Source organism: Pipistrellus hanaki (genome assembly GCF_964339955.1).
Source record: "Pipistrellus hanaki genome assembly, chromosome: 2".
Classification (NCBI taxonomy): domain Eukaryota; kingdom Metazoa; phylum Chordata; class Mammalia; order Chiroptera; family Vespertilionidae; genus Pipistrellus; species Pipistrellus hanaki.
The window spans coordinates 107,804,544-107,819,385 of NC_140504.1; positions in this window are offsets into that span (position 1 = coordinate 107,804,544).

The following is a 14,842-nucleotide window of genomic DNA, read 5'->3' on the forward strand; positions in this document are numbered from 1 at the left end:
GCATATGTTGCATTTGATTTGCTAATGTTTTGTTGATGATTTCTACATCTTTGTTCATGAGAGATACTGTTTTCTAGTTTTATTTATTTGTGATATCTTGTCTGGTTTTGGTATTAGGGTGATGTTGGCTGGCCTCATAGAATGAGTTGAAAAGTGTTCCCTCTACTTCTATCTTCTGGAAGAGCTTATAGAGAACTGGCATAATTTCTCTTTCTTTCTCTTTCTCCTCATCTGAGGATATTTTTTCCCATTGAGACAGAGAGAGAACAACATCTATGTGAGAGAGACACATCGATTGGTTCTCCTGCTTGCACCCTAGTAGAGATTGAGCCCAAAACCGAGGTATGTGTCCTTGACCAAAATTGAACCTGGGACTCTTCAGTCATCTGGCTGACCACTGAGCAAAAATAGCCAGGGCAGAGAACTGGCATAATTTCTTACTTAAATATTTGGTAGAACTCATCAGTGAAACCATTTGGACCTGGTGCTCTCTGTTTGGAAGGTTATTAGTTATTGATTCAATTTCCTTAATTACTATAGGCCTGTTCAGATTGTGTATTTCTTCTCATGTGAGTTTAAATTGTCTTTCAAGGAATTGGTCCATTTCATCTAGGTTATTAAATCTGTTGGAATAAGTTTTTATAGTCGTCATTTGTTAGGCTTTTAATGCCCATAGAACCTGCAATAATGTCCCCTTTTTCATTTTTAATGTTAGTACTTATTGTCTTCTCTTTTCTTCTTATTCTGGCTAGAGAATTATTGATTACAATTTTGTTTACAATTACAGTTGACATTCAATATTATATTAATTTTATGTATACATAATAGTGGGTAGACATTTATAAAATTTATGAAGTGATCCCTGGATAAGTCTGTTACCCCCCTAGCATCTCTTTCTTGTGTGAAAAATCCAACTGCTCTGTAATAGTGATTCCCTTGGGTTCTCTCTGTCTTCCTCTGATGGTTTATTCTTGATCACTCATGTTCAAACACTGAATCACATCAGCTGTGCAGGAAAGCTTCTTTTATATGACTTCTTTCATCTTTACCTGCCCCTCGGATGGTGGTGTTTCCAGAGTCCACTCCTGGCCTCAGTATTCTCCCAGTGTCATTGTTCCATCAGTTATATATAGGCTGATTACTTACATTTAAATTTTTAGCTCAGAATTCGTCTTTTGAGCTTCAATTTTTATACCAACTGAGTATAAAGAACCTTGTTGGGAAGTTGCATAAATGCTGGGAACAAAAATCACATCCAAACCCATTAGTCCCCAAATCTTGCCAGTTATACCTCTTACATTACTTTTCAAATATATTCCCACCATTCCACTCTAACTGCTTTTGCCCTAGATCAGGTTCTCATTATGTCTCATCCTATATAATAAAAGGCTAATATGCAAATCGGCCAAACAGAACAACCAGTCACTATGACATGCACCAGGGGCAGACACTCAACTGCAGGAGCTGCCCCCTGGTGGTCAGTGCACTCCCACAGGGAAAGCACCTCTCAGCCAAAAGCCAGGCTCACGGCTGGTGAGCACAACAGCAGTGGCAGGAGCCTCTCCCACCTCCATAGCAGTGTTAAGGATGTCCTCCTGCAGACTTAGGCCTGCTCCCCTTAAGCCATCAATTGGACATCCCCTGAGGGCTCCCAAACTGTGAGAGGGCATAGGTCAGGCTGAGAGACACTCCTCTGAGTGCATGAATTCCATGCCCAGGCCTCTAGTTAGGATTATAAAATGCTTCAGTTTTTCCTGACTCTGACTTTGTCTCCTCAATCCAGCCTCCAAAACAATCCATCTAAAACCCATATACGTAGCCTAGGCTACTTGGCCTAGTAAACCATGTAGAGTATCCATTCATCAGTCTGCCAATTGTTGCTGAAATGCAAGTCAATAGAGCTTCAAGAGAAACTAAACAATATGGATTTTTTTAAAAATGCAAAATATTCCCATTTAAAAATATTGACTACTAATCTATGTTTCTAACCTGCCCACAAAAACTCTGTCTGTAGAGGGCCCCCTGGGAAGCCACATGGCATTCTTTAAATTATTGTCAGCTGAATTCAAGGCAACAGGCAGAGCTGCATCTTGGATACACATTTATCAAAAAGGCGGATGTGTTATCAGCACTGACTCTTACCTTTGCCCAGGTGTTGGGTAGTGGGACTTTACATGTAAATCCAGGAATGCTTGGGCCTACTCAAGAATGCAAATAATCTCCTTTGATCCTAACTTTTGGTAAAACTTTCTGGTATTTGGGGGTATAAAATAAACTTACTGTATCGGCTCAGGGTCCCTGTCCCTCCATCAGAGAGGACGGTGGTCCCACCCAGTCCTAGCTTTTTTCCTTCTGTTTTGTGTCTTATCTCTTTCTTTCTTTTATTTCTCCATTCCCAGCTCCTCTATTCAGGAACTGGACCTGGTCTCTTTCCATGCTTGATGCAGAAAGAGAGAAACACCTCATTTGGTGCCGGATCAGGGACTGAGTACAGAGGCAAGAGGCAAGGGGGTCCTCCAAGAAGTGTGCACACCACAGGATAAAGATAAGGTAAAGAGTGGATTGTTGGGAATTGAATTAGCTGGGTATAAAATATGGGTAATTCTCAAATGCTTAAAACTAGGCTCAAAGCTCAAGGATTATCTGTTAAGCATAGTCAGATTCTTGATTTCTTAAGTTTTGTTAATGAAATGTGGGAAAATGTCAGAAAGCAGTTTCGTGACCAATACTCAGCAGAAGGTCCAGAGAAGGTTCCTATTCCTACTTTAATTGTTGATGGCCTTGATTCAGCATATGTCTTGCATGCTGGCACTATTTCAAGAAAGGACACCGTGTAAACGAGGCCTGTAAGAGTCTGTCTCCACTCTTTCCTGCTTTACAGAAATCAGACCTTAAGACTATCCCTTCCTACTTCGTAGAGCAGTGGTCCGCAAACTCATTAGTCAACAGAGCCAAATATCAACAGTACAATGATTGAAATTTCTTTTGAGAGCCAAATTTTTTAAACTTAAACTATATAGGTAGGTACCTTGTTATTAATTTAATTAGGGTACTTCTTCAATTGCACTGTATATGCGCACCTGCCCATGGTATTTTGTTAAAGAGCCACACTCAAAGGGCCAAAGAGCCGCATGTGACTCGCGAGCCTCGATTTGCTGACCACTGCCGTAGAGAACAGGAACTATTCCTCTTGCCTCTCTAGACAGGGGGCAGAATTTATGATGCCCATAGGAGAATTGACAAGTTGCCCTGAAGTCCTGAATATCATTCATAGGCCGAGCGCTGACAATTATTCGTTTCTCCGTAACACCCAGGCAGATGTCTGGTGGTATTGTGGGAAAGGGAACCTCCATAAAAATTGCCCTGCAACTGACTGGAATATGTGCTTTAGTTCAAATAGACATACCATTCACCCTAGAATTTCATCGAGAGTTCAGGCAGAATAGTCAGAGAGCACAAAGAGTAGTAGCAGAATCTTTTGACTCCAAAATTTATATTAACTCAAGAGGAGTCCCAAATGAATTTAAGGCCCAGAACCAGATAGCCGCTGGATTTGAGTCTGCATTCTTCTAGTGGTCCACTATCAATTAAAATGTGGATTAACCACATCTATTATAATCAGCAGAGATTCATCGATTACACCTGGGATGCTCTTCAGGGGGTAGCTAGTCAATTACATGCCATTAGCTAGATAGCTTGGGAAGAAAAGGTAACATCAGACATGATATTAGCAGGGAAAGGAGGAGTCTGTGTAATACTAGGAGGAAAATGTTGGACCTTTATTCCAAACTAGAGGCCTGGTGCATGAATTTGGGTGGGGTCTGGCTGGCCAGTGGGGTCTGGGGGCCCATTGGTCTGGGCCAGTGGGGATGGGGGGAGATAGGCGAGGGAAGGGCTGTGGGTGGTTGGCCGCAGTCCTAGCCTCGATTGGGGTGTTGGGGGTTGATCAGGGGCCAGGCTGGCCGGGAGTGTGCAAGGGGGAGTGGGGGGCACGGCATTGAGGCCCGGATCAGTAGAATGGTTGGCTGCTGCAATGTGTGTCATAGCCACTGGTTGTTCTGGTCGTTCTCGTCATTCTGCTGTTCCAGTTGCTGGGCTTTTATATATATATTATAGCCCCCAATGGCATAATCACTAAAGCACTCCAAGGACTAATGACTTTAGCTAAGGAACTAACCTAGAATGCTGATATTGATGACCCATTTACTGGTTAGTAAGAGAGATGGTTTGAAAAATGGAAAGGCTTAATGGCCTCAATGCCTACATCTCTTATCCTTGTAGCAGGAGTACTAACAACAGTTGGATGTTGTATTATCTCCTGTGTAAGAGGATTAACTCAAAAATTAATTGAAACAGCTATTAACAAACAAATGCCCCTGACTTATCAATAGAACAACTTTTTATTGCTAGAAACCAAATGAGACCCACCCTTCTATGATGGAGAAAACTAACAAGTTTTAGAATGATTTGAAAAACATCAATGAAAATAGGACCAATAGATAGTTTGTAGAAAATAAGCCTCTGTGGTCCATCCTTAGTGTAGTTAGATTTTAGTAGAAATATACTAATAGCATGCCTAGCATCCAGTTACTGAATTGCAAGGCTTACATAAATAAAGTCTTGGGACAAATTTGTAAAATAAGAACAAGAAAATGTGTATGTGACCGACAGCACATATTCCAGGAAGACCTTCCCAAAACAACTAGACAAAGGAAGGTTGACAGCCTACTTTTAAAATAACCCAATAGGAAGCAATAAGACTTAGGCAACGTTCAGGAAAAGAATGTTAACCCATAGGACTCAACTAATAAGAAACTAGGGCAGGGGCTCTCCTGCACTAGGATAAATTGCTTCTTGTAACCATCCCAGATGTGCCTGATCAACCAGACACCCAATTTTGCAAAACCATCATTACAAGTTTTGCTTTTGCCAGACTTGCTCTTTATGTCTCTGAGTCTGTTATTTGAATTCAGACAGGTGAGCTTTTCTCACAGTATGGATTACCTTTTTATATGTATTCATGTCCCCCAAATTAAACCACAGGGGAATAGTCCACTTACACCAATGCTGTTGTACCTCTTGGACTCCAGATTCTGTATATATGGCAATGCTTAGTGGAGCCCGGGCCACCTGCTGGCTCCTTTTCTTTCTCTGCCATATAATTTCCAAAACAGTATCATTGCGTTTTCCCCAAAGATAGCAGCAGCCATTCTAAATTCCAGTAGCAGACTTCCTTCTGGTTTGCTTGAACAGGCTGGTCTCCTGCTATTCCTGGCCATCTAGGGCCAAGCCCCCTGTACCCAGAGCCTCTCAGGGGACTCCAGGGCAGGAGATGCCCAGGTCTCTGGCGGAGTGGAGTGTGTGGGGGTGGGGTGGGCACAGAGGTCACTTGCATAAGCCCATGGGTTGTGTTGCTCCCCTGACCCCACTGGCCAGCACACTGCCACAGGTCTCCCTTGTTGGACTGTATAAGGTGCCCTGGGTGTGTGTGGGGGCACACTTGCATCATCAGGGCCATGTTAGACATCTGGGGCCCTGATGTTCTCTGGCATAGTCAGTGGTTTTGGTCTTTAAAAAAATTTTACAAAGGCCAGCAAACACAGGATCGCTTTACTGTTTACAATGCACACCGGTCATGGTCCCCTGATGAACGACCTCAGTTGGCATGGGTCCTGTTCTTGGCCTCTTGGTGGCTGCCCTTAAGACCAAGCACAAAAGGCAAAGCCTGTGGTCATCGATAATAAGTGAGAGCACAAGTTCTGTAGCCAACCTCCACTCCACTGGACAGACCTGTGTGTGACACACTTCCATGACAAGTGCTGATGGGTGTGTGTGTGTGGAGGGGGAAGAGGGCCCCGCCCTGGCTAGAAGGGCCCAGACACTTGTGCTCCTCAAATTAGAAATGTATGTTTACCAAGTGTTAGTTGAATTTGTTGCTAAACCTTTTTAGGCCAGTTGCCTGTGCTATTTAAATTATTTAAAACTTTGAATTTAGTTGATGCTATGCAAACGGATGAGTAAAATGGGAATACAAGTGAAAAATACTTTGGAAAACCTGCTGAAGGTGACTTTTTTAGTAAATTACCAAAGGTATTTGTGAGACAGCTGTAGGGGAAGGAGTAGAGAAATTACAAAAGTATAGAGGACTCTGCACTCCGGCTTCACTGTATTTTTCTTATCTAACTGCACTTTAAGGAATGGATATCCAATTGGGTGCATTACACATATGGCCCTTGCAGAGAGGACCAGGAAGGGCCATATGTGTAATGCACCCAATTGGATATCCATTCCTTAAAGTGCAGGCTGGATATCCAATTGGGTGCATTACACATATGGCCCTTGCAGAGAGGACCAGGAAGGGCCATATGTGTAATGCACCCAATTGGATATCCATTCCTTAAAGTGCAGGCTGGATATCCAATTGGGTGCATTACACATATGGCCCTTGCAGAGAGGACCAGGAAGACTCGGAAGAGGCCTTGACTCACTTTCAAAAGATAAAGATTGGCAAATAAACATATTCTTGTGTGCTTTAAGTTAAAATGGTTATTTTATTTTATTTTTATGATCCCCACTTTAACTGTTTTTTTTCCATCCAGTACCCACCAGTGGTCTGCCTGTATCAGATAAGATACATGCACAGCTCCACTGGGCATACACTAAAGTCACCCTATAACTTCACCTTGGTTAACTCACCCTGGTTAGATTTTCAGTAACTCCTCCCCTGGCTAAACAATATGTACCTACAGCATTTAGTTCCTTAGAGTGAGGCTGTGACTACTCATGGATTAGCTCATCCAGGACTGGCTGCTGCCTGTAATTAGAAAGGCACACTGCTGCCTGCCCCCCCCCGCCCCCCCAGCATTCTGAGCATTCTGCCTTCAGCTGTCCCACAGGTGAAGCTCTGGCTCTCACACAAGACAGTGTAGATGTGGGGATCAAGAGAAGGTGGGAAGAATGAGATAAATCTTTAGAAGCCTGGGCTCCTTTTCACCTGCTGCTTGTGGGTGGAAGAGAAATCCCCATTAATAACAATTTACTGGGATGGGTGTGGGTAGAAATGGATACCTCTTCTTTGTTGTCTTGGAGCACAAAGTTGAGTTCTCTTGCCTATTGGAAATGGTAAAAAGCGGCCCTCTTGCAAGCTCACATAATCAAGAAACTAAGAAGAGAAATTTAAACCTGTCAGCAGCATGACTAACAAGACAGCAGCAGAAAGACAAGAGCTGACATTGCAGGGTGAGCCGACGACACCAGCGCGAATTTCTTTTCTTTGTTTAAATACTATGCTTTTAAAAAGTTCATTTTGTGAAGTGGTAAATAATGCAAGAAGTGAATAACAAGAGAATATTGACAGACCTGGTCCCACACTAAATCACAGAGTTGAGAGTCAATATCTTCCACATTCTCCAATCCTTTGGAAACCCTTTGTGCCTTTCACACAGCCCTTACCAGGTCTGATCCTGTACCACAGGCTCATGTGCTCCTGCACTCCCATTGCTGGGTGTAAGCTTCTTGAGGCCAGCATGCATCTCTGAGCCCCACACAGAGTGTAGATATGTAGCAGAGTCTGTAAGCACATGGTAGATGCACATTTCATATTTGTGCAATGAATGAATGAGTTGGAGGTAAGGCAGTAACAAAGATAAAAGAGACTGGACTTTCATCAATTTCTGAGTTATGCCCAACAAACACTGATCTGAGTGCAAAATCAATTTTAATTTTTTAAAGGATTTTCCCATTTTTTTTTTTTAAAAAAAACATGTTTATTAAGTTCAGAGAGGAAGGAAGAGGGAGAGATAGAAACATCAATGATGAGAGAGAATCCTTGATTGGCTGCCTCCTGCATGCTCCCCACTGGGGATCGAGCCTGCAACCTGGGCATGTGCCCCTGACTGGAATTGAACCTGGACCTGGATCTGCAGGTCGACGCTCTATCCACTGAGCTAGGGAAATTTCAATGTTTTAACAAAAATAATACCATTGGCCCTGGCCTGTGTGGCTCAGTTGGTTGGTTTGATTCCTGGTCAAGGGCGCATGCCCAGATTTCAGGATCAAGCCCTGGTAGGGGGCATGCAGGAGGCAGCAGATCAATGTTCTGTTCTCACATCAATATTTTTCTCCCTCTCCCTTTTATGTAACACATTCCAGGTACTAGAAGCTGGAATAGGACACTGAGCACTTGGTCCACATACTTTCCTCATGTCAGAATGTGGTGCTGGTGAAAAGTGAATTAAGAGAAAATTTCTATGTAGGCTGACCTCTCTTTTATGTTTGATATTATTTACATTTTAAACACTTAGGTAAAAAGATAGCCTGGTTAATTTCAGTGGGGGTTTTATGTTGTATGAGAGCTTAAAAATAATTAGACTTATTTCTTTCCTTCATATATAAAAGCAGTCTGGACATGTTGAAGATAATTTGGAAAATACATAATAATCTAAGAAGTTCATAATCTTACCACCCAATATCACCCTAGTTAATATATTGATAGTAAACATTTCAACCTTTTTTCTCTGCGTTGTTTGGTTCCATAATCGGGATAAAACTGTACATGGAGCTTTGTGTGCTCTTTTTGATCTAATCTATATTTTGAGCATTTCCCATGCCATTATCCCTTGAAAACATAATTTTAATGACTACTTAATGTTCTGTGACCTGAATGTACTATAATATATTTAACAATCCTTCTAAGTTTGGACATTGTGAATTGATACTTCCATTCAAAAAATTTTAATGTATAAATTTACTTAGTTTACAGCCTACACTGGTTCTTTAAGGCTTTTTATAGAGAAGCAATCTCCTGCCCTCTTCTTTTTGATCCTTTGAAGCAATCACTTTCTTTTGTTTTAGTTGATTATTTTGGAATTTACCTCCAAACCCTCCACTACCATGCTTATATTGCTATGTCTTGAATCTTCAGTTTTAGGCACTAATGGCATCACCCCATGGAAGATGAACTTTAGTTCTCTTTCACCACCACTATAATACCTACAGCACCACCCCTAAGCTCACCAAAGTTACAAGACAGCTGGACTGGAGAGGACGCAGGTATGCGCAGTCCAGCTGTCTTGTAACTTTGGTGAGCTTAGCATTTAGCATTTATGTTACATTATCATGTGTATATAAATTCTGTTCACAGTTAAGGCACATGGTATATCATGATTGCTTTTCCCTTCTTGCACATATTTTTGTTTCCCTGGAGTTCAAACATGCCCAGGATTCAGAGAAGCCAAAGGAGGAGAGCCAACAGCAGCTAGAGAGGCTATGGCCTGGCTGCCCAGAGGAGTGACCATGTGTGAGAGCTGCGACGGTCCCTGGTGCCCCACACTACCTTCCTACCGTACAAGAATGTGGCTGCTGCTCCATTTTTATCTTCCAAATTCACACAAATTGTCTCTTTGTCCAAGGCTGATCTGGAACCACTCAAGGAAGGAACTCTAAGAACATAGTTTTAGCTCAGTGAAGTTGAGTACATTTGCAATTCAATCTTATTGAAAAAACCTGGCCTGCTCCAGTCTGAGCTGGTCATGCTCTATACCTGGTGCACTGCTTGCCCTGGGATCTTCTTCATCCAGGTGATTCCTTTTGTCTGTTTTTATTTTGATTTAGTCCTCCTGTTTCCTGGATCCCATCATTCCCCTTTCTTGGTTTATACTCTTGTTTCTGTTGAACATATCTTCAGGAATTCTTAGGAAACAGCCAGCAGGAATTCATAGCAGTGAATGCTTTGAGATAGTGAGTGTCTAGAAGGCTGCTCTACTCCTCTTACTCCTCTGTTCTTTTTTTATTCTTAAGAGAGAGAGAGAGAGAGAGAGAGAGAGAGAGAGAGAGAGAGAGAGAGAGGAGAGGAGAGGAGAGGAGAGGAGAGGAGAGGAGAGGAGAGGAGAGGAGAGGAGAGGAGAGGAGAAGGGAAGAGAGGAGAGATAGAAGAGAGATACAAGAGAGAGATCCATTGGTTGCCTCCTGCACACATCCTGACCAGGGATCTAACCTAAGGTGACCAGACGTCCCCCTTTTGGCGGGACAGTCCCGATTTTAAACAATTTGTCCCTCATCCTGCAGCGTTTTAAAAAAATCCTGATTTTTGGAAAGAATGCATGACACGCTAGGGAATAAACGATTTTTGTTGGCCATGTGGCTATTTAGCCAGGATATGAGTTTTATATAATTATTTTTGTTAATTTTATAATGTTAAACTTTAATAATAACAAATAATTGTTAAGAACTGATTATCATCGAGAACTGCTTATCAAAGTTCGCATTGTTGATCAGTTGTTAGAATTCGACCAGCATTGTTTGGACTTAATGAACAATAGCGTTTTTTGGGATTGGCAATGACGAAAACATTTTGTAACTGTCTCAGATGATACACATTGTACTGTGTGCTAGTAAGCTAGTTAAACAAGTGATGTCATTACAAATCAGCTATTCAGATAATTTAGGTAATTTATTTATTTATTTATTTATTTATTTCATAAATACATAAATTTTCTTGAATTTAGCAGACAGTACTCGTATTATTTATATTTTATAGTGGCGGCAAAAAGTCTAACACTGGCCTTGAAAGTGACACAACTATACATAATTTTTATTTATTTATTACATTTGTAAATTGTACTTATGTTGAAATTTAAAAAAATATATTACAATACTATTTTTGCATTCTATGAAAATTTTTGTTGCTCCATATAGACTAAATTTTTAATCAAGAACCCCCCCCCCCCCCCTCCATCAATGGTGTCCCACTTTACCAATGTTAAAATCTGGTCACCTTAATCTAACCTGAAATCTGGGTATGTTCCCTGACCTGGAATAGAACCTGCCCCCTTTTGGCTTACAGAATGACACTCCAACTGAGCCACACCTGTCTGAGTGCCACTCTCCTCCTTTTAATTAATGGTTCAGGTTGGTATAAAATTCTAGGTTACAAATAATATTCTTTAAACATTCTAACATCCAGTGTTGAAGTTGAGAAGTTCAAAGCCATTGTAATCCCTGGTCTTTGTATATAATCTACAATATATTTTTGTTTGTCTTTTTTCCTAGAATCTTATAGCATTTTATTTTTCTCAAAGATATCATCTTATTCTGAAATTTTATGATGATATACCACAGCATGATTCTACTTTCATCCATTGTGTTGGGTAATCACTGGGTCCTTATTTCATTACCAAGTCTCTTATCTTCTTTTTCTCTGTTCTGTTAGTGGAGTCCTATTCTGGAACTGAGTCCTCTCTTTTTTGTGTGTATTTCAGCTGATATTTTCTTTTTGTTTGTTTGTTTAGTTGATTTTTTTGTTCCCCACCCCCTTTTTTTTCCTTCTACTTTCTGGGAAATTTTCTCAGTTTTACTTCCATACCCATATATTTTAAAATTTCTGCTATCATTTCTTAATTTCAAAAAATGCTTTTTGTTCTCTAATTGCTCTTTAAAAAACAGTATGTGATCGTTCATGTTAGTGAATCTTTTTTTCCCTTCCTAAATGCTGCACCTTCTTTTATCTTTCTGAAGATATCAGTACTACATTCTTTTCAAGGTATTTTTTCTGCTTTTTTATTTGTCTGGTTGTGTCTGTATATTTCACATTTGAGACTTTAATCAAGTATCTGGTTATCTTTGATCATCTGCTCATATTTAAGAGTGGGGGATAAAAAATCTGATCAGAAGCTTTGAGATTTTCCAATTTCAGGCTTTATTTTATGGCAATACATCAGAGCCAGTTTAGGAGGAACTTGTATTATTAATATCCTTAGGATTTTCCTAATGGACTGGCCTGTTTGTCCTGACAAGATTCCCCCATGTTTCCTGGAGGGTGAAAACTTCATTGCTGGGGTGCTGAGGGATGCCTGGGGGTGCCAACATCCCTTCAGTCCCCTGCTCTCAGCAGTGCCTGGCATCCGTCGTCTAAGCACCTCCGCAGAACAAACCTGGAGTCTTCTGCCACCCTATCCTGCCGTACCACATACTTCCCACCTTGGGACTGTAAAGCAATAAAAACAAGGGAGGAGATGAACGACTCTGAGTGTTCCCTCGGTATTCTTTCAAACACTGCACAGAATGAAATCACACCCAGAATTCTGTTTTTAGCCCTACTTCACCTGCTCCCACTGTTTTGGCAGCTGCCACCTTCCAAATCACCTGGAAACATGCAGAGCAGATTCGGCTGCTCCAGCTTTCCCCGCCACTGAGGATGAAGCTTTTGGGGCCTGTGAATGATTTATCACTGGTCCACTTGCTCTGTAACCTCCACATTTCATTACTGCTGTATTGTCTCCCATTCTCTCTGTCCTCCAGGGCTTGTGCCTTTTTTCATATCCCCTTTCTATCTATTTTGGTGAGGTTGGGAAGGGAGCAAGGTTAAGAGTTCACGTCCGTATCTTTAACAGGTACCACATACCTTCCCCTAGAATTCAAGGAATCTTAGTTCCTGGGTAATTCACAATCATGATTTATCAAGATGTTGACTAAGAGGCATCCATGCTGTCCCAGGAGAACACAGGAGCCCAGTTCCTTTTCTGCCCTAATATACATGGATGACACTCTATCCTGGTCTTAAAAAAATTTTTTTTTAAATACCCCTTCATTCAAAAGAGAGGAACTTTGTATATTTGTAGTGAGGAAAGTTGCTATAAACTATCAGGCTCCTTTAAAGAAGAGACTAGTAGATCTCTGCTAATAATATGGTGAAAAAAGCTAATTTTCCTATAAAATCTTTTAGACCAAGTTTGCATAATTTCAGCCAAGGAGGATCTTCTTTGACAACAGTGTTTCTGCCTACTGGCTCTTCACACAATTTTTCTAAGCTAATGCCATTAGTTTCTGGTTCTTTCCTTGGGCAAACAACTTAATAAGGATACCCATTTCCTTCTCCACTTAGTATCAACAAAGGGATTCATCTCTGCAGCTTGTCTTATCAGTCATCCAGTTCACAGTTGAAAAGTGAGGTCCCTGCTGTCCACTTCTGAGTAGAGAGGAGGGTGAGAGTGAGAGTGAGTGCCCACACAGTGGGAACCTCGCTGTTGGCTGGCCTGGCCTTTTCCACTTCCTGCCTTTTTCCACAGCAGCTCCTAGGGCAGATTTAGAGAAAGCAAGAAACCCTTGTTTGAAATGAAGAAAGATCTTTGAAATATTACCTTGCCTAGTTTGGTTGGAGCTAGTTTTTTAGTTGCTTTTTTTTCCCCACCCCTTTTCTGCAGTAATTCTTTTTATTTTTTATTTTTTATTGGGCAGAGCTGGTGTGTGTGGATGAAAAAGGGGCCATATACTAAACATGGCAAGCTCAGGGAAGGTCTGCATGGTGAACTTACAAACTCACGGACCGAAAGTAACCACATAGGATGGCCTGAAATTAAAGCTTTCTAACTAAAAGGGAGTCAAGGTGGTTAGTCACCTACTAGGCGGTATTGTCCTTGACAAAGCATTGTTGCCTTCACTTAATTGAGCCTGTCTATTGTCTTTTGCATCTAGGATAACATACCTTTGTAATGTCAGGGTAATTTCCTTGTTGCAAACCCCTCAGAGAACAATCACTGCACTAGTGCTCAGACCAGAGAGCCCCTGATTGTTATTGTTATCATGTTAATCAATGTAAAAGTCTTTGTCTCTTCATTTTATTTTTTGTGCCAGAGGTTTCTTTGCTTTGCTTCCTCCCATCTCCCTAATCTATACCAGTGAATTTCATGTAACCCACTTACATCTGCTTTGATTCTGACTGATAAAATAAGTGTAAAAAGGCCATTTTCCAGAACATTATCTCAATCTGTTCAGATTTTGCTTCCTGAATTGTCAGTTTGGCTCAAATAAACTCATAAACATTTTCTATAAGTTTGGACATTTCTTATGTTAACATGAGTGAGGTCAGTGGATACTTTTTAGTAAGTCATTATGTCATTTGTAATGGACATATTGTTATCAATGAAAGTAGAGTTCTTGGGTGCTGCAAGGAAAAGAATTTCCTGAAGCCCCCATGGGAGGATTTGTTTTGTGGAAAGCTTTATTGATTATGTAAAATTAAGTGGGTTCCTTATAAACTCTCATCTCCATCCATCTCACAATGGAAGAAGACCAATCTTGCCTTCAGTAGGGCTAAAAGTAAGACCACTTGCTGCAACCTTTTGCAGTGAGGATTCAGGATCTGGAGAAGGGGCTGCACACAAACGGATATACTAGACAAAAAATATAAATTTTCAGTAGGCTCCTTTCTGGGCCATTGGTTCTTTGAGTCCCTTTTCCAACCACTGTCTCCTTATGGTATTTCAGTTCTAAATGGTGGACAAATGGTGGGCAATGACATGCAAGTCCAACCTTCCTTGGTCTGGTCCAGGGCAACCTACACTGACGCACAACTGATGACTGCTAGCATGGCAAGGCGTCTTTACTGTTTCTCTGAACTGTTTCTCCTGTGCCTCATCAGTTGCTTGGGGCTACTGCTATTTGGGGCTGAAGTAGTTGTTTGTCTACAGCAGTGTTTTTCAACCTTTTTTTGGCAAAGGCACACTTGTTTCATGAAAAAAATCACGAGGCACACCACCATTAGAAAATGTTAAAAAATTTAACTCTGTGCCTATATTGACTATATATAAAGTAATTCTCTTGAATAGGAATCAAATAAACACAAAGAAAGTATTTTATAATTACTTTATTATGAAATATTAAGTAAACAAAATAGTGAAAAATTATAAAATTCTTGTCTTGTCTGCACCTACGGCACACCAGGCAACATCTCGCGGCACACTAGTGTGCCGCGGAACAGCGGATGAAAAACGCTGGTCTACAGCCATAGGTACAGGGTGAGCATTTCCTTTCTTGGATTCATGTTGCAGAAATTCTCATAGACTTG